General features: G+C 42.5%; 1 protein-coding gene and 1 long non-coding RNA gene across 6 annotated transcripts in view; one reads left to right on the top strand and one right to left on the bottom strand.

Annotated features, from left to right (window-relative positions):
- Positions 1-2,014: 2,014 nt before the first annotated feature.
- LOC142362298 (uncharacterized) lies at positions 2,015-5,037 on the bottom strand. The gene is made up of 4 exons (XR_012764928.1): positions 4,395-5,037; positions 4,151-4,217; positions 2,231-2,363; positions 2,015-2,054 (listed from the first exon to the last, which is right to left on the bottom strand). It is a non-coding gene; the product is annotated as an uncharacterized LOC142362298 (long non-coding RNA).
- Positions 5,038-5,603: 566 nt separating this feature from the next.
- The window catches only part of KMT2E (lysine methyltransferase 2E (inactive)), a 63,041-nt gene continuing 50,262 nt past the window's right edge, over positions 5,604-18,382 (top strand). For 2 of the 5 annotated variants that reach the window (XM_075427977.1, XM_075427978.1), the window contains exons 1-2: positions 5,604-6,024; positions 13,603-13,662. The gene's annotated coding sequence lies outside the window, so the exon portion shown is untranslated. The remainder of the gene's footprint in view (positions 6,025-13,602; positions 13,663-18,382) is intronic. The other 3 variants (XM_075427979.1, XM_075427980.1, XM_075427981.1) reach the window with 2 other exon arrangements.

Below are 18,382 nucleotides of genomic sequence, written 5' to 3'. Positions count from 1 at the left end.
AAATCCTGTGAACACTTAACTAGGCTACAGTTGAGGAGAAATAGCATTTCACTTATTTTTGTAGGCTATAATTTCAGTGAATCTGAAATGATCTTGCCACTTACAACTGCAAGTCAATCTAGCAGCACCTTACATACTCTTCAGAAGTTTTGAATTTTTTTTTTCTTTAGTATGCTTGACTCCTTAAGCAGTGATTGTGGCTGCACTAGTCAAGTGCCTTTAAGAGTTGCCTCGAAACTCCCCAAGAACTGCATCTTTGCTAAAGAAACACATCTAATTTCATTAACAGTTAAAACCCGCATGTCTCCATTCTCCCTGCAGCTGCTTCTTCCTACTCTTGTTCAAGCAAGAATGTTTGCGAAGCCACGCAATGAACACTCACATTAGAAAACCATCCATTACAATTGGGCTTATGTTAGATGCATTCTCCTCTCCTACTTCCCACATGATCACTTGCACCATCAAAAAATGGGTGGTGCAGAAGCAAGAGCGAACAGCTGGGAAAAGGTACAGGATCATCTTTCAGCATGACCACAACTTCAACTGTTTCAACTATGGCATTAATGCATACTCAGATCTATTACACTGTTAGTAGTTCTCCCTTTTCTCCCCTACATACCCTTGAACTCTTGTCAGTCCCTTTGTAAGGCTAAAGGTAAACAAGTGCTTAAGTAACAGGTCTTCGCAAAAGCCCAGACCACATACACAAGCACAGACAGGCTATCATGGCAAGTTAGGACCACAAGTCTAACTGCTGGAGAACATCCAGCCAATTAAAATATCCTTATTAAAAGGAAAGAATTGTAGTTCAGTAGAAACTGTTTTTCTCCCTGATAGGCAACCATAAATGCAAGCTACATGCCTGGTTTTACCCAGACTCCCTGTCCTACAGCTCCTTTCCTTCCCCTCACCTTCCAGATTAAGACACAGTTTGCATCAGACTGGCCTTTGGGCAAATCCCCTCCCCTGAGGTTTCAGTCTCAACATGGTATGCACATTTGGTTTTTCACTCATCTCCAGCAGCCGAAGTGTGCAGAATGCATCAGACACTGCTTCAAGACTGCACTGCAGCACCACTGGAGTCACTGCTTCCTTGAAGATAACCAACACTGCTTCCCCAAAAACAGTAATAGAATAACCTTGAAACAAACAAACAAATATGAGTTCATTAAAACTTGCCTTCATTTCTACAGTTTCATGAATTGAGGTGTCTCTATGCTTTTAAGTACCACTGCAATAAGCTACCCATTACACATAGAACTTTTAAAGCAGTCCACTTCCTGGTTTTCAAAGCATCCGATATTAATGTGAGCTACCTAAAAGTGTGCTTTAAGAATTAAAGCTCTAGCTGCCATAGTTAAGCTTTGATTTCCAGGTATTCTATCTAAACTACCCTAACAACATAAGCATTCAAACTGCTCCCTTACAGTGAGGCAGGCAACTACACCCTATTTCACAATTACAGAATACAAGCCTAAACACAAGTACTAATAAAACAGAAATGCATTTTTTCCTCATCTTCAGTTCCAATTAATGTTCTTCATCCAACACATGTGCAACAAAATATTCACAATGTCAGGTCCCAAATAATCTGTTCTGTATCAAAAGAATCACTGTACACTGAAAGCCTCTCTGGAAGCTTCCATTACAAAGGGAGTATTTACCTTGTGTCATGCTATGCCTACACAAGAAGAATCAGTAATCCAGCCACTTAAATGTTTGGTCAACAAACCAACTGCTGCCTCATAACACTATTTCCAGTAAGCTTTTTTTTTTTTTAAAAAAAAAAAAAAGCCTCACAGGCTCCAGGACTCAAGAATCATGCTCTTTTACAGCAGTCTGCACAGAACAAAACTGGTTGGTACAACACTCAGCTGACAGCCACCATCTGACACTCAAAGGGGGGGGAGGGGGAGGGGAGGGGCTGTCCTTTTAGGAAGCAGAGCTTATATCCTAAAAGCTAAGCTCAAAAACTCCAAACTCTCGAGAGCTTCACACTGTGTCATCCTTAATTACCATCTCCTCCATTTCTTTCCTGGTATCCTTTATATAACCTACAAAGGAAAAATAGAGCGCTATTAGATGTTTCCAAGCCTGCTCTTCTACCCCTCCCCCGACAACACACAGCTGCCCTGCAGGCTCTATCCGCAATTAGCACGGGCTGCTTGCAGCAGCTCCCAAGTCCCCGCCGTTCTTGTGTAACCAGACTCCACCTCACCATATCACTTACGTAACACGTATTAAGTAGCGTCTGTTACACAGGACTCTTCTACATTAGTCATGTACTCAGTGCCTTTCATTCCAGTAGATCTCACACGACACATTCGCCAAATATTTGAGCTTTATCCCCTACCAGGTTACTACTGTGGAGGAAAAAAAGAAGAGGAAGAAAATATTCACATCTATCTGGGGACACACCAAGAATGGTAAAAGCGCTATGAAACATTTCTAAACGGAACAAACCGCCACCCTCAAAGCATCAGCAGTTTTAACTGTTAATTTGTTTGTCGGGTTAGATGCAGAGGCTCTATTTACACCCTGCCATACACGACAGCGACATGGGAACTAGCACCGAATCGCTTTGAGAACGTGAGAACCCCACCCAAACCGTAACACGAATAGAATTCCTTAAAGAAAAGCGTTAGGACTGGAAAACATACATTTTTCACTTCCATCAGAACACTGAAAAAAAAGAGACTTAGAAAAATGTATTTGCCAAGCTTCCGAGACTATCCAGACCTGTGCGACAAGTTCATTTTCCTATGAACCTCAGAAAGTACGACATGGGGCATTTTCATTCTATTTGCATACCATAGTTGTCATTTGCACTAAGCATATCCTTAAACCCCTGCGTTAAAGACGCAGGCCATCCGTGGCCTAACTTCATCACACACGCTACCCCACAGAACAGCTGCTCAACTCCTACAACAGGCTCCAACAACACACAAAGAACACCGATCCATTTTTCCGTCACGAAACTCTGTCCAAACAGAATAAAGTCATTAACAGCTTGCAGGTTTCTCCCGAGCCCCCCGCCCCAGCCCGTACCCCCGGCAAAGCGACGCTGGCGAACGCAACCACCTCCTCGTCAGAAGAGCAACTCCGTATAGCCGGTACGTTTTCCTCAGCGGTTTTAATGAGGTCATTTAAACGTCTCTTAAACCGACCCTTTCGGTGAAACCTGACTTACAGGTAACAGTGCTCTGGTACGCGAGCGGGCGGCGCGGCCGTTGGCCCACCCGGCCGCGGGGAGGGCAGGCAAGGCCCAGCGCAGCGGCCGCGCACCGCCCGCCCGCTCGGGCGGAGCGAGTGGGCGCCCATGGGGGAACTTTCCCCCTGCGGCGGTAAAGCCTTACGCAGCGAGGTGGCTTCCCCCCCCGCTCCCCCGAGAGCAGCTACACCCTGGAGCTGGGTGGAGGGAGAGGAGAAGCGGCGAGAACCTTCCTCGGCGGCGGCTACACCCTCCTGCGCAAGGTTAATGGGGGAAGGGAAGAGGGACGAGCGCGGCACCGACGGCGTTGTGCGGGGAGGGGGGAGGGAAGCGCGGACTCTCCCGGGCAGCCGCCGCCTAAGCCAGCTTGGTCCGCAGCCAAACCCCACAAGAATGCAACGCGGTCACATGACCTCCGGCGGACGTGCAACTCCCTTCCCTCTCCAGGGAGACCCTGCGCCATCTTGTACTGACGCAGTTACAAAAGCAGGCACGAGTTGCTCCTCTCTCGCTCTTTCCCCGCTCCTCTCCTCACAGCCCCGACGCTGTTTGGTAAGGAGAAGCCGAGGCCTGGTCCCGCTTTCCTTTCCACCAGCTCTTCGGGGATCCCCCGCCCGTCAAGTCCTCCCTCACGCTGGGATCATGGCGCCCGTTTTCTCCCTTTGCACCAGCCTCCCCCGGCAGCTCCCCAACCCTGCCCAGCTGCGGCTGCCCCTGCTGCAGGATGATGTCAGCGCCAGCCAATCGGGGCGCGCCGGGCTAGCCCGGGCGGCCTGGCGATTGGCTGCCGCGCAGGTCCCGCCCCACTCCTGACTCAAGCCTCCGCCGCGGTTCGCTGCGGAGCCGCAGCCAAGGCAGAAGCGGGGGGAGGGGAATAGGAGGGGAAGGGAGAAGAAGAAAAAAAAAAAACCTACACAAAAAACCGACAACCAAACCCACCAAGACGCCGGCCGCCATTTCGCGCAACAACAGGCAGAACCCGAGCAGGCAGCCCCAGCCAAGCGCCCTGAGGAGAAAGAGAAAGAGAGAAACAAAGAGACACACGCACAGAAGAGTTAGACAGGAAAAAATACCCGTAGACTCCGCCATGATCACAAGACGTTTAATCGCCCCCCTCCTCCCTCAGACTCAATGCCCCGTTACAGCCGCCTCCTGCGTCCAACCAGCTAGCAGATCCCTTCACCTCGGCTCCCTCCTGCCGCAGCAGCAGCCGTTTAGAGCCCCAAACTCTCTCTGCCCAGGGTGTGGGGGGACGCTAGTCTATGGCGCTGCTGCTAACTGCTTCTCCAGTCACCCGCTTGTGGCGGCTCCATCGAGGCAGGGTAAGAGCTGCCAGCCCAGCTTTTATCTGGTGCCCCGAGTTTGCGCACTGAAGGAGGCTCGCTCAGCCCCTGGTGGGCGTCGAACGAAACCCCAGCCGCCGCCTCCCCTCCCTCCATCAGCCGTATCGCTGGAGGGGCTGAAGCCGGGCAGGGGAGGCTGGGCGGCGTGCGGGCAGAACCGGAGCTGGGAGGGGATATGGCGGAAGGAAGAGGAGCTGGGTCCAGAGGCTGCATCTGCCCCGGAACGCTGAGGGAGCGTCTCGCTGTACCAGCTCCCGCCGGGCCGGACGCGGGCTAGACCGTACCTGCTCCCCCAGTGCCGCTCCCTAAAGGGGAAACCGGGCTCGGTCACTGCTCCCGGCAGAAAAGAAGCGCCTTCCGCTAGTGCTATCCCACTTGCTTTCTCTCTCCCGCTTGCCTTAAGCGCTTCGGGGGAGATTCTCGGCCTCGAGTGTCTCACTGACAGGAGAGATTCAGCCAAAACCTCCACACCGCCCCGAACGGGTCTCGGCCACAGCTCCCGCCCCCTCCCCCTTCTCGCCCCCCTGGAGTAAGTTCCTCCGCCTGTGCGAGATCCGCAGGTCAGCCCGGCTTTTCGCGTACTTTGTAGCGAAAATTCACCCCTCAGGATGAGATTCATAAAGAACAGGCGCGCTGAGAGTAACGACGGCCGCGAGGAGGAAGCCGGAGGTGGGGGGGGGAGCAGCTGAGGAGGGAGCTGTGGCGTTTCTTCCTCAGAGGATGCAGTTCTGAGTCAGACATCCTCCCGCCCGCGGTCGGTCCCACAGCAGCCTGGGTCGGAGCCCCCGCCCCGCCCCCGCGGCCTGCGCCTCCGGGGCTGCGGATCGCCCCCGGCACCAGCCCCGGCGCGGCCGCCCCTCCTCCGCTGCCCTTCTTCCCTCCGCACCGCCTCACGGCCCCCCTGCCCAGCCCCTGCCGCAGTCTGGTGCCTCGGCCGCGCCCAGACCCCAGCCCTTCAGCGCTAACGTGCAAAGTGCTGTTGCAAAATGGACACTTGAGGGCTTGGCGGGCGCCGACTGCACCCGCAGCCCGTAAGCAAAATGGCAGCTGTTTGGCTTCGCTTTGGTAACCCTGCCCCTGCCAGGCGGGGCTGGTAGGCCCCGTGCAGGGGGAGGGAGGGGAGAGCGGACGCCATTTTCCCAGAGAGAGGCAGTGACATAGAAGGGAGCGTAGGAGGCTGAAGGGAGGGAGGCACGGGAGCAGCGGCGGCAGTGGGGTTTGTACGCAGGTCCCAAGGCAAAGGCGCTTCAGAGCTGGTCCCTGCAGAGTTCTGCGCACTGAGCTAGGTCTGGGGGGAGGGGGGGTCTCCTCTTTCCTTCCTGTCCCTTTTCTTTCTTTTAGCATAGCCTGCTGAGGGTTGAGTCCTGCCTAGGGTAGGGATATCCGCAGTGGGGCTGTTGCATTGTTTTGGTTGGGATAGAGAAGGGGCTTAGCTGAGGGTTCCTGCTGCCTGGCCTGTGACCATTGCAGGTGAGTCTTCGGTTATTACCAGCGTATTCTGCTGTGGGTGCTTTGGGGAGGGGGGGGTGGCGGCAAAAGGGGGGTGAAATGCGACGGGAACGTCTCATTACCCTCGGTGCGAGTCTGACTCCCTTCCGCCCTGAAATGTGTTCAAATTCTGTTGAAGTTGCCTTGAATTTGCTTTGCCTTTTGTGGGGTTTGGTTAAAAAATGGCAGACTGTCGCTATATCTTGTGAATATGGCGGGTTACTGTAACTGGAGGAGCTGAGGAGAATTTTTTGGCAGTTACAGCAGATTTATGCATTATGCTTGGAAAAAGAACCAGAAGGGGCTATTATGTGACAACATACTCTTCCTTAGACTGGTGGTTTTAAGAACGGGTTTGTGTGTTACTAGGACTGCTTATTGAGTTTTATGAAGCGTAGGGAAACCTATTCTGTTCCTCCATCCTGTATATTTTTGCTTTGTGGTACTAAAATGGCTCGTTATAGGCCTAATCTCTCTGCCTTCCACACCCCCGCCTCCTTCCCTCGCTCCCTGCTAATACCTCTGCTTCGCGGCGCAACCTGGGCGGACGGAGAGCAGTCCTCAGGAGTTTCTCTGCCGATTTAAAAGGGGATCGTTCTCTCCACCCCCTTTCTTGAGGGTGTAAGTAGTTATATCGGCGCATCCCTGGCTTGCTTTAGGTGCTGCAGCCGGTGTCCGTGTTGCTTGGGTGGCACGTTTCAGTCTCTTGAAGAAATAAATGTTGGTGGGGTAGACCCTATTGCTGCAGACAGAGGGGAGGAGAAACAAACGGTTCACTGTGTAGTACTAAATAGGGCGGAGAAACAGAATATAGCCTGGTGGTAAAGGTCCCGTATTCCCCCGTACTCGGCCATTAGGGAACGTGCGGTGGCGAAAAGCCCTGCGGTCCCTGAAACGGTGCGTACTGCGCGTCCTGAAAAGCAGAAGTTCAGTGCTGCGTCTGGATTTAGGAATGTTTTAGTCTGTTTATTTACAGTACCTTAAAGGAATAATAACGAGACGTTTTCGTTATTCAGGGCTCAGATCAGAGAGAAGAAAGAGAGATCCATGGCCGTACTCATAATGTGTGGTTAATTGGTTATAATCACTATACTTTTAAAGTTACTTTTCAAAATATGTGGAGCAAATTTTTTAATTTCCCTCTTTTGTCCTTTAGAGATTCTAAAAATGGCGGCCTGAGGCTGATGTTGTGGTAATCTAATCAGCTCGGGTCCTCCACACCCCATGCAGTGCGTTTGTCTGCAGCATATTAGAGTCTTATTATGTTTAAATGAAGAGACTGTTCCCTTCCAGTAACGTACAAAACATCTCTTGACTTTACTGCGATTTAAAAATGCTGTGTTCCAGCTGATTAATTTTATTGGTTATGTGTGTGAAAGGCGAGTGAACGAGACCACTCTTGTCGGGGAGAAGGGGGGTGGAAAGAGGCAGCACTCAGGCAGCTTCTCTGAGGGGTGTGTGTGGGTTGCTGTAAGGTAAGATGTGTGTCATTTTAATAATCTGGAAAAGCTCCTGCGTTTGTGATAGGTACTGTACGTCTGTCCATCCTATTAACGACATAAAAGCAGTAATATTTATCAAAATAAGTAGCGGATTAAGACCGCTAAAACAGCTAAATTTTTTGTGGAATTGCGTTTGTAAACGTCATGTTCACCTTCCAGGAAATACCTTTGCTGGACGTCGGGGTGGTTATTCCATGTATTCTTCGTTTGAGAATACTAAAAGAACTTAATACTTATGGAAATAATGCGTCTGAGATTATAACCTGTCACTTTATTAAGACACGTAATTTCTTCTGCCATCATGTACTCTTGGTATTACATTTTTTCCTTCAATTTATGTTGTATATTGCCATATAGATTGTGTATGTGGTAACACACATACAAACACTGAGGGAAAGTGCAGTTCCTAACCTCTGATTTTTTTCCTAAATGAAATATGAACCTTTTAGTATCACAACTATAAATATGTTTGGGTGGGGGGATGGGAGGTCACAAGGATTTATTGTTTGGTAGTTGGTGTAATGTACTCTGATGCAAACTATGGAGGCTGCAAACTACGTTTTAAGCAACAAAAAAAATTAGTCACTCTTTTTTTATGCATGTCTTCAATCTTGTCCTTGGTTTACTGAGGTGTGAATTCCTGTTCTAGTATAGCTTTGGAACCTTCTGGATTTAAACAATCAAAAGTGAGGTATTGAAATGGCAAAACTGCCTTCAATCTCTGAAGAACTTTATTTTAAATACCACTTAGAAGAGCTGATGTGTGGTTTAAGGTATACCTGAAGCTGAACAATAAGATAGTAAGACTTCTAGAGTGTTGTTAATGCATGCCTTTCCTGTGTTTGAGGGCCAAAAGCTGAGTGATTATAACCACCGAGTGATGCGTTAATAGTCCAGTAATGCATGCTCCCATCATACCATCCTTATTTATATAGATTTGATTGGTTTTTTGTAATAAACCATGTCTTGCTCTGTTTATTGAAAAGTACATTAATGAGATTCTAAGAACTGTAAGTATGGGTCTTTTTTGAAACCTTTTGCCTTTTTCTTTCCTCTCCCTAGGTTTAAAGCTCCTGTTCTTGTGAATAATTTTTCTGACATTATGACTTAGACAGTTACACAGCTCTGCAGTCTTAACTTCATGGCCTCGATCATGTTCTCAAGCAGACATCTGATTCATGATGAAAATTAAAAAGAAAATAATTTTGTATGCTTCATGAAAAGTGTTTGGGGGGGCAGGGGAAATGAAATAAACCCAAAGATTGAAATACTCATACTCAGATTTTACAGCTTATTTTATAGATTGCAAATTTTATGCATTAAGAACCTCTTGGGAATTTTGATATCTTCCAGAGTTTTCCTGTCTGAGTTTTAGTGAATCAGTTTGCCTTTGTGACTCAGTTTCTCCATTTGTAAAGACAGATCTGTGATCTGTTTTAAGGAGACAGTATTACAAAGGAAATTCTGCCTTTATTTTCTAACTGCAGTGATGTTGATATGTTAAAATGTATCCATAAAAAAAGAAATACACCCCAAACTAATAAAAGCTTACTGAAAGAGGAAAGGTTTTAAGTCTAAATTTCTTGTTTTCAAGAGACATTTCTGGTTTACAAATATTGTGTTAAAATGCAATAATACAGACTGTAGTTCCAAAACCGTTTATGTCTTCAAGCTTTTCGTATCTGAAGGAAATATCTCCTTAACTGTCACTTAGCCTGTTGGGTGAGCTTTTTTTTGCCATCTGGGAAATTTCAGAGGGGAAATAATAGTGGCTTTTTAGACCATATCTAGGGGAAGTTTCTCTTAATACCACAATTCAGATTACTTTTAGGAGTTGCATTACCTCATACCTTTGGTACAGTTTCAACACACACAACTGCTAATATTCAGCTGGAAAGTGACAAATACAGAAATTCGTGTCACACTGAAGGCTGTAGAGTCTCACTAGTCCTGATCTTAGTTTCATTTAAGGACAGTCTTAATTTTGCATGCATGCTAATACGAATTTTAGTAAGGACTATTTGTGAGGCTTAGTTAAGGAGTGGTGCACATAAATGGGAAATCATGGCATTGTTCTAAATAGACTAATGTAAATGAAGGTTTAATGAAAGTGTTTTACTGTTTTTAACACTCTAACAAAATTGAGTTGGGGGGGCTGTAGTTTGGTGAAGATACAAAATGAAACCCACTTCAGACCTCTGGAGACATCCAAAGGAAGTCCATCTATGTTATTGGCCTAGTGACTCCCATACAAGCAAGCATTTGTGAATCTCTCAAAAGCAAATTCTGTTGGACAGTGTTTTTGGAACAGGTACAGTGTTTAAATGTTTCCACTGTGCAAATAGTAGTTTTGATTTATTGCTAAGAATGAAACTTATGGCATCTCTGGGGAAAAAAAGTTCCAGCATATGTAGAATGTGCATTAAGAAAAAAAACACCACTTTTTTTTTTCCATATTCTGGATTATTTAAAATATTAATTGTAGTGAGCTTTTGAATAGTGCAAGATTAATATTTTTAACTATATCAGTGTTCAAATTTTCTGACTAATCAAAGCATCATACCCACAAAAGTTAATCTAATCTCTTTGAGGATCCAAAATTCTGCTCATGACCTTCATACTACAAAAAAACCTGCTATAGTTGTGTTCAGAGACAAAAACTGTTGTTACCTTTAAGGCGTAACAAACAAGTTGCTGAAGAGAAGCCTTGTCGAGGTTTCATATACTTGCTAGGAGATGTTGAGATTATTTTTATATTTCCTCTTATAGATCTTAATATATTAATGGATGTTAATGAAACAGGCAAGATTTTAAGCTCTGATGGTTGTTAGAAAATTTTAATAATTAAGGTTATCTGTAAACCTTTGAGGACAGTTTTGTTGTACAAAGTATATTTTTTTCATGTGCCTGACAAGTTATTTCTTATCTTGTTTTAAAAAAAAAATTAGTATATTTGGTAAATCAGTGTCCACTCGAGTTATGTGTTTTAAAAGTACAAATGAAGACTGTATCGACGTAGCACACATACTATGTCCTGTGCAAGTAAAGTGTGTTTGTTAGTTTTGCATACTTTATTGAAAGAGAGCTATGTCTCCTTTCATGTGATAGTTCATACGCTGCTTAGGTGGAGATGCAATGTCATAAGACTTAGGTGAGACTTGCAAGGGACCAGCAGTTTTGGAAATCAGGCTAACTGTGGGAATGCCAAAATAGTATTGATCTTAGTTTTAGAATTTTGTTTGAAGTTCACATTTTCAGTAGATGCAGATATTAAAATGTCGTAGTACAGGCTCGGGTTAAGAGAAGCTTTTGATTTTATTCTCTTAAGTAGTTGTGGTTTTTTATTGTGTTATGCCATCATAGTCTAGGTAATCATTCACTTTTATATCTTTATCTCAAAACCAAATTGCCATCAAGTTCAAAGACAAGATGATAAGACTAGATTTTAATGACATTATTGCACTATATATTGCAGCTTAAGAAGGAGGACCTATAATCTATTGTCCATTGTTGGTTATTTCACCAGTCATAGAAAGCGATGAAATTAATATCCTATATTTACAAAGTGAGAATTTAAAATGTATAGAGGATGATAAGTTAGAGTCTTTTACCTAGAGGAGCGGTGAATGTTTAAGTTGGTTCGGTGTTTTATTACTCTCTAAATCTACTAACCTGACTAGGTCTAAAGATGACTTTAGCAGTGAGTGATGTTCTTAAGTTGCCTTGAGTTAGATAAAAGGAGCTAACTCCTAATTAGTGTGGTTATAATGGGGCTGCGTTTAAAACCATATCACAAGGCAGATGATACTCCAAGTCTAGACAGTTAATCCTGTCTTAACTGTTGGTTTAAAGAAACTTTTCCAATGAGGAATTTTTTTAGTAGATTCTACTTAAACTGAAGATGAAGACCTGAGTATTAGAGCAACTTACTGACTGCTTTTGAGGAAGGTATAGAGAGATTACACCTCTCATTTGATTTCCAAACCTATTGTTCTAGAACTCTGAAAGAAGCATGAATACTTTTATATGTAATGGATATAAAATACAGTAGTTATTTTACTGGTTATAAGGATAAGATTCCTCCTTCAGATACTTCAAGTAGTACAGATAATTGCTCCTTTTTTGCTTAGGGTAGAAACACTTGATGGGTGTCTTACTCTTTAATATCATTATGCAGGTTTCTTATGAATGACGTAGTGGTTTTTTATGTTCGTTCTCTACTGTCTCTTACTTTCCAGTCACATCATCTGTACTGGAAGAAATAAAGACACACTCTTTATTTTCCCCCTTCTGTATGGCGGTAGTATTGAAAGTTAAAAGCTGTGTTTTGTGCTTCCACTGCTGGGCAAAATTTCTTTATTGTGTTTTTCTAAGGTGACATATTTCATACGTTTGTTACTACAATTGAAAATGCATACTGATATCTCCTTTGAAAACACAAAGGTATAAACTTACAAATGCATGGAACCTAAATATCTTAACACAAATCAGTCAATACAGTTTTGTAAGATAACTGAAAATGAAATGATTTTTGTTTGCTTGAAAGTAGGAAAGATCTTTTGATCTTAAACTTCTGTGTTTTTTGGACTGTTCTTGAACATGACATAGTCCCTCTATCTGTTCCCTCGCCCTGTCTTGCCCTCTTGCCCCCAAAATCTTAGTGAAGACCATTGAAGTATTGCCAGGTTGTTACCAAGAAGCATAGTCCAGGTTGAACCATGGTTAAAAATACATCAGGAGTTCTGACTGCTAGGAAGAATTAAGTTTCTGTTTGAAAGAGTGCAACTTTCTGACTTGCTTGTGTTTAGATTCCTAGCCAAAAGTGTAACAACTAGGTGAATGTCTATGAATGCTTCCACAAGTATAACTAGAAGCACTTGTACTATTCATATAAGTCAAATGCCACTGATAAGACAGGGGAGTTAGGTTTTTTGGAATCTACCTGAGTGAGAATATGTAAAAATAGAAATTGGCTTCAAATAAGTCAGAAGAATTTACTGCTTGTGTAGTAGGTATCTGTAGTAGGTAATTGTGCAGTAATTACAGTAGAATCCCAAGTCTTACTAAGCAGCATAGAAAAAGTAAATGACTTATTTTACTTAGTGTCATGAATTCAGCAAAATATCTAGATTGTTGAAAGCGATACCAATAGGTATTTGTAGCCACATATTTTCTCCCTCCAAAAAAGCTGTACTACTCTTGGGAGGAATATTGCGCCTTAGAGTTTAGACCTTCCAGTGACTGAGGTATACCGACACATTTAATAAAAAATAAATATACTTGGGCCTTAGAGTTGCAGACACCACTTACAGAGTATTCTTACAGAATGGAGGCTGTGTGTACTTACAGAAACATTTTATATTTTGAAATGTTTGTCAAGAATAATAAGGTAACAGGTGTAAATAATGTTTTCTTGGAGAATAACTGGTGAGTCACATATGGGCATTTTGTGTCATTTTAGTGAACAGTTATTTACCACTTTGTGGTAGATGGAGAAAAATGTTTGCAGTAAAACAGCTGATACAAAGAATGACTTATGGCCAAGATCCTTTTACTGGGAAAGTACTTTAGTGTGTTATACTACGTCAGAGAGAGATGTAGAATTCCTTTAAATAAAAATTCAAAGATTAAGAACACAAATAATGTTAGAGAGCTAATATGTACTTCTCCAAGCAATAAGCAATATTGCTGTCAAAGTATTTTTTTCTCTTACCTGTCTTCATATGCTGTATTTGTGTTGTACAATTCCTTGACTCTCCAGCTCAAGTAATTGCTAAATTTTGAATGGATAGGCCTTTTTGTGTGTGGTTTATTTTAAGAAGTATGGCAGGCATTTAGTAAACTTGGAGATATCAAGTGATTGGAAGTTAATTTTCAATTTTGGGGGTTGGTTTCTGGAAATATAAAAACTAAAATCTGTAAGCATGGTATTTTTCTGTATACCTCTGCTTACTGCTTCTTTGACAGATTTTCTGTTCAATAAACTAATTCTTACTCTTTCTATAAACTACATTTACCTTTATTTTCCTTCTACCACTCATTCTTTTTCTCTTCCTAGTCCCATATTTTGTCTAACTTCCACTGAGAGAAGAAAAGGAGGAGTGAAGAGAGAGAAGAGGTAAGGGGAACTATTCTGTGTTTTAATGGACTGACATAAATATTTGAGGAAGAGAGATCGCTTTCCATCACTTCTTCAGGAGTACACAAGAGCAGCACTCTTGGACCAGATAGTAAGGGGGAGGTAGCCTACAGCCAGTGGAAACTAGCTCTCCTGTATGCCAGAAGCTTGGTAACTGTCAGACTGATTCTAGGTTTGTACTTAAAGGGCAGCTTTCCACCAACTGTAGAGTTGGTGTGATGCATGTAGTGACCTGCATACTGAAGAACTGATACTTACATGATGGAAACTCAAGTTTTTTATGCATGAATCTTTAATATCATGGAGGAGGTAGGGGTTTTTTCCTTCTTTCTTCTACATCCCAAACTCAAGACCATTTTCTGAAGTTTGGCTGTCATTCCAAATGTGACTGAGGTCTTTCAATGTAAAATCCTGTATTTATTGTATTAGGATGTTTGTAAGTATGCTAATGAAGTCTTTACTTCACCGTGCTTTTTATTACTCTATATTGGCACTGGATTCGAAGCAAAGTAGGAGGAGGAGCTGTATCCTTTAGTAGTTTGACTGTAATAGTCATGTTTCTTAAGTTGGTCTCATGATCACTAGGTCTCTGTCAGTACAACCAATAACTTAGCTCTACCCGTGACATCTCTGAAGCTTGATGGAAAGAGGCAGCAGCTATGAGCAGTGTCCTGAGAGAAGCAGGGAGAGGAAGCATCATTACAAGAGCATGTAGTGATAGGACAAGGGGTAACGGCTTCAGGCTGAAAGAGGGAAGGTTTAGATTAGATTTAAGGAATAAATTCTTTTCTCTGGGGGTGGTGAGGCAGTGGCACAGGTTGCCCAGAGAATCTGTGGTTGCCCCCTCCCTGGAAGTGTTCAAGGCCAGGTTGGGTGGGGCTTTGAGCAACCTGGTCTAGTGGAAGGTGTCCCTGCCCATGGCAGGGGGGCTGGAACTAGGCTATCTGTAAGGTCCCTTCCAACCCAAACCGTTCTGTGATTTTAGCAATTATCTATTCTTTGTGCTGACAGCTGTCATGTGTGTAACTCCAAGCCAGCCATAGCAGGTGGGTTTTTTTTGGGGGTGGTGATGAGGTTTTGGGGTTTTTTTGGGTGACTGACAGGACATGTGAGGAGGAGGTGAGGTGGACCTGACTACTGACAACGCGTAGGTCAGTGTGGATGGCATAGGAGATTTCTGAGGGGCTTGTAACTGAGGCCAGGACCAGTTAATGTTGTAATGAGGAAGATGGGGAGGAGGAGATGGATACGAGAGTGATACAGAGAACCTTCGGTCAGTGGGAATGTTTGGACACAAACTACAAATACATAGGAAACCAGATTTATTTTAGAACAAATTGTTTCTTCTATGTGATTTGCAGGAGTTGGTCATTAATGGGTCCTAATTTTTGTATTGTATTTGCGTGTACCTCCCGTGTCTTATTTTTACTTACAACCCCTTTTTGTCTCAACGCATATTGGAAGTAGACTGCTAATTTATCTGTTAGGTTACCATCGAGAGCAACAACCAGTAGCAAAGGTCTGAATTTGGACTCAGTTGTTTCTAAGCCTGTGTACATCATACTGCAACTGCAGTGGTGTAACATTTGGAAGTTGGCTATCCCTCCTAATCTCTTAGCAAAATCCGTACAGTGGTGGAGTGTGTAGGGGGAGACAGAGAAAGAACTTCATTGTGGGTAAGATTGGTCATTTACTCACGTATTCTGCTTCTGGGTCTGATTAAAGATGTGTTATTTTCTTAGAAACAGCTAGCAATAAATAAATATTCAGATGACTTTGATATGTGTATTTATGGTGTGTATATGTATGCTGCATATATTTTTCCAGGTTGCTATGTGTGTAGATACGTACATACACGTGTATATACACACACTAAGTAGTACACTGTTTGAAGGATGTCTGTAGTATACCGTTAAAATGTCAGTTTCTATCACTAGTTTTCCCAATAACTATTGTCTAGAGAAGATGCCAGTGCTCAGAGCAGTACTAGAAAGCAGAAGTTTAGAAAAACAGACTATTGTTTTTTAGTAATATCTTCTTCATGTTCTGTTCTCTTCTTCCTGTAAACCCCCTCCCATAATTAAAAAAAAAAATAATTATAAAGTTAAAAAAAAAAGATTGTAGGCATGGAAGCCAAGTAGGAATCCTGATTTTATTGTCTCTTGACAGTTTAGGACAGTAGTTTTCACAGTGGATTTGTGGACTGCGACACACTATATTGATAGATTCATTTTTACTTAGAAATTTCTCCTGTATAGATTGTGCTAAGGCATAGGTGTATCAAGTTTTCTTAGGTCTGTTGTTGTGGATTTCTTGTGGTCATCTGTCTCTGTTACCTGAGATGAGTTGTATAAACAACTTACACCAAAGTCAGTAGGAGTCAGCAGAGGTCTGAAAAAGCAGTAGTATAATCCTGGAAAGCTTTGCATCTTGTGCGAAAGACCCTGTTGAGATGGGAAACAGTAGTTAGTGTCAGAGTGATCCTGTGTGACTCTGTCGACCCAATATGGACCCACAACAGCATGATTTTTCTGTTGGGAGCAAATGGAAGTTATAGTTTTGGTTTGGGCTTAGTGCTGTATGAATACAGGTAGATTGCTTTTACATTCAAATTGACTTGAAGTTACAGCCGCATTAGTATCTTGTGCTGGTTGAACTGAAAGGTCTTGCTTGACTCAAAACTGTTATGCAACTAGTTTGTGTATTTTATGTCTGAATCATAAGGCAGATAACTCTTCTCTGCCGTTCGTCTTTTTCCTTGGTCCATGCACGAGTGGAAAATTGACTGTACCGATGGCATTGTTTCAGCAATTTCATCTGTTTGTCCATTAAGCTTCAAGTTAATTCCCTTAGATTTGTAAACATCCCTTAAAAATGAATCTTTATGTATACTGTGTGTGTTCTGATACTTAAACGCTGCTCTAGGATATTGTTGATAATTTTTTGCCTATAGTTAAAGGATATGAGGCAGTGGGTTTACCAGTACTCTCCGTTTAGCAAAAGAAAGTGTCTTCTGTACTTGCGCTCAGGGGAAATAAGCTCTGCTTAAACGTGGGGTGAAATCCCATTTCTCTGTAAGTTGGGAAACACAGGCTGTAACTTTTCAGATGTTCTGGAGTGATAATTATTCTCAGAAGTTCCAGTTACTGAAGTTACTGAAAATGGGTAAATTATCAGTTTCACCTCTTACATATTTTGTAATATGTAGTTATAATTTTGAAGGAAAGACAGTTGGCATATGTAGATAGTTTAGAAGGTTTTGATTAATGTTTTCCCTCTAGTTACATATGTTTTATATATATATAGACCATGTGAAGATGCAGAGCAGACACAGGATATAGAGATGGTAATCTGGTTAGTATATTAGTCTTTCTGCAGTGACGTTAGTTAAGGACTTTGAGGTAAAGTTGCATGCATCATTATAAAATCTAAATAATTATTTAGCTTAAACCAGCACTGTTTCCTCACATGAAATACTCAGCCTAATTAGATTTTTCTTCCTTAAACTTCTGCTCTGCATCTAGGGAGGCCCTGGTTATTCCCTGTGTAGAGGCATTCTGTGATGAAATCACAAAGTCTTGAAACATCTAAACTATGTCACTTTTGTCTTCTAATTGCTGATGGGTGGTGACTGGTAGAGGCAATTGCTAGAAAAATTATTGAAGAACTCAAGTGTATATTGAAGTCATAAAAACAGGAACAAAAAGACTTGATGTTTTTGTAATCCCTACTGATGTGAGAAATTTTAACTGATTAGCGATCAACTTACTAATTAGTGTTGTCTTTTGTGTATGTGGAGGATTCTTAGATTTGAGCTAAGAAATAATCGTAAACTTAATTCATTATTTCACTGAGGTCCCTTTGTAAATTAGAAAAAAACACGTCGTATTGCACCTTGCTTTGGATTCTATTCCTAACTTTTATGGTGGATTTTTTCACCCTGACTTTTAAATGCTTTTTTCTTTAGTATCTCTCACGTGTCAATAGAATCTAGAAATTTATTTATGGGGAAGGAAAGACGAGGAACAATGGCATTTGTGTAAAAAAGCTGTCAGATGTACAAAGAAGAATCATAAAAACAGATTTCATTATTTTTTTTCCCTCTTTGGTTTTTGTAGCCTTGGGGGTAAATGTGGATTATAAAAAAACCCTGAACAAATGAAAAATGCCCGCCTTGTTGTAATAGGTATATGTTGTTATTGTGATATATTAATTTATTTTTAGAATTTTTTTTATCATTAGGGCAAAAAGTTGTTACTGGTGTTGCTGCCACCTCTTATCTTTGATTTTTATGAAAATTTTTGCATTTGTGCACCGAGATGAGAGCTTTAGTATTCTTACACATACAGCATTGGTTTTAGCAGGCTTCTTAGTACTATTTCCTCTTCCCTCTCCCTGCTTAAAAAGGGTTAAATGCCTTGCAGAGGTGAGCTACCAGCGTACTGTATGACAGTGTGAGTTGTATCTTTCCCAATACAGTAAGTACTGTTAGTTTCTACTGGCTTGAAAAATATGCTTTGTTATTAATAAAAATAAAGGTAAGTCAGAGGTCTCTGATCAGATTCTGTTTGACTGCAAGTACTGGGTACTCAGTTCCTGAATCTATAAAAGACAATGCAAGTAAAAGTATTTAAATGTTTTTAAAAAAATATTTTGCTTATCTCCTTAGAAAAAAGCAAAGCAAAGAAACAAACTTGCA

This window comes from Opisthocomus hoazin, chromosome 8, assembly GCF_030867145.1.
Source record: "Opisthocomus hoazin isolate bOpiHoa1 chromosome 8, bOpiHoa1.hap1, whole genome shotgun sequence".
Classification (NCBI taxonomy): Eukaryota; Metazoa; Chordata; class Aves; order Opisthocomiformes; family Opisthocomidae; genus Opisthocomus; species Opisthocomus hoazin.
The sequence above is the reverse complement of the archived record's forward strand: the minus strand, read 5'-3'. Positions and strand labels throughout refer to the sequence as shown.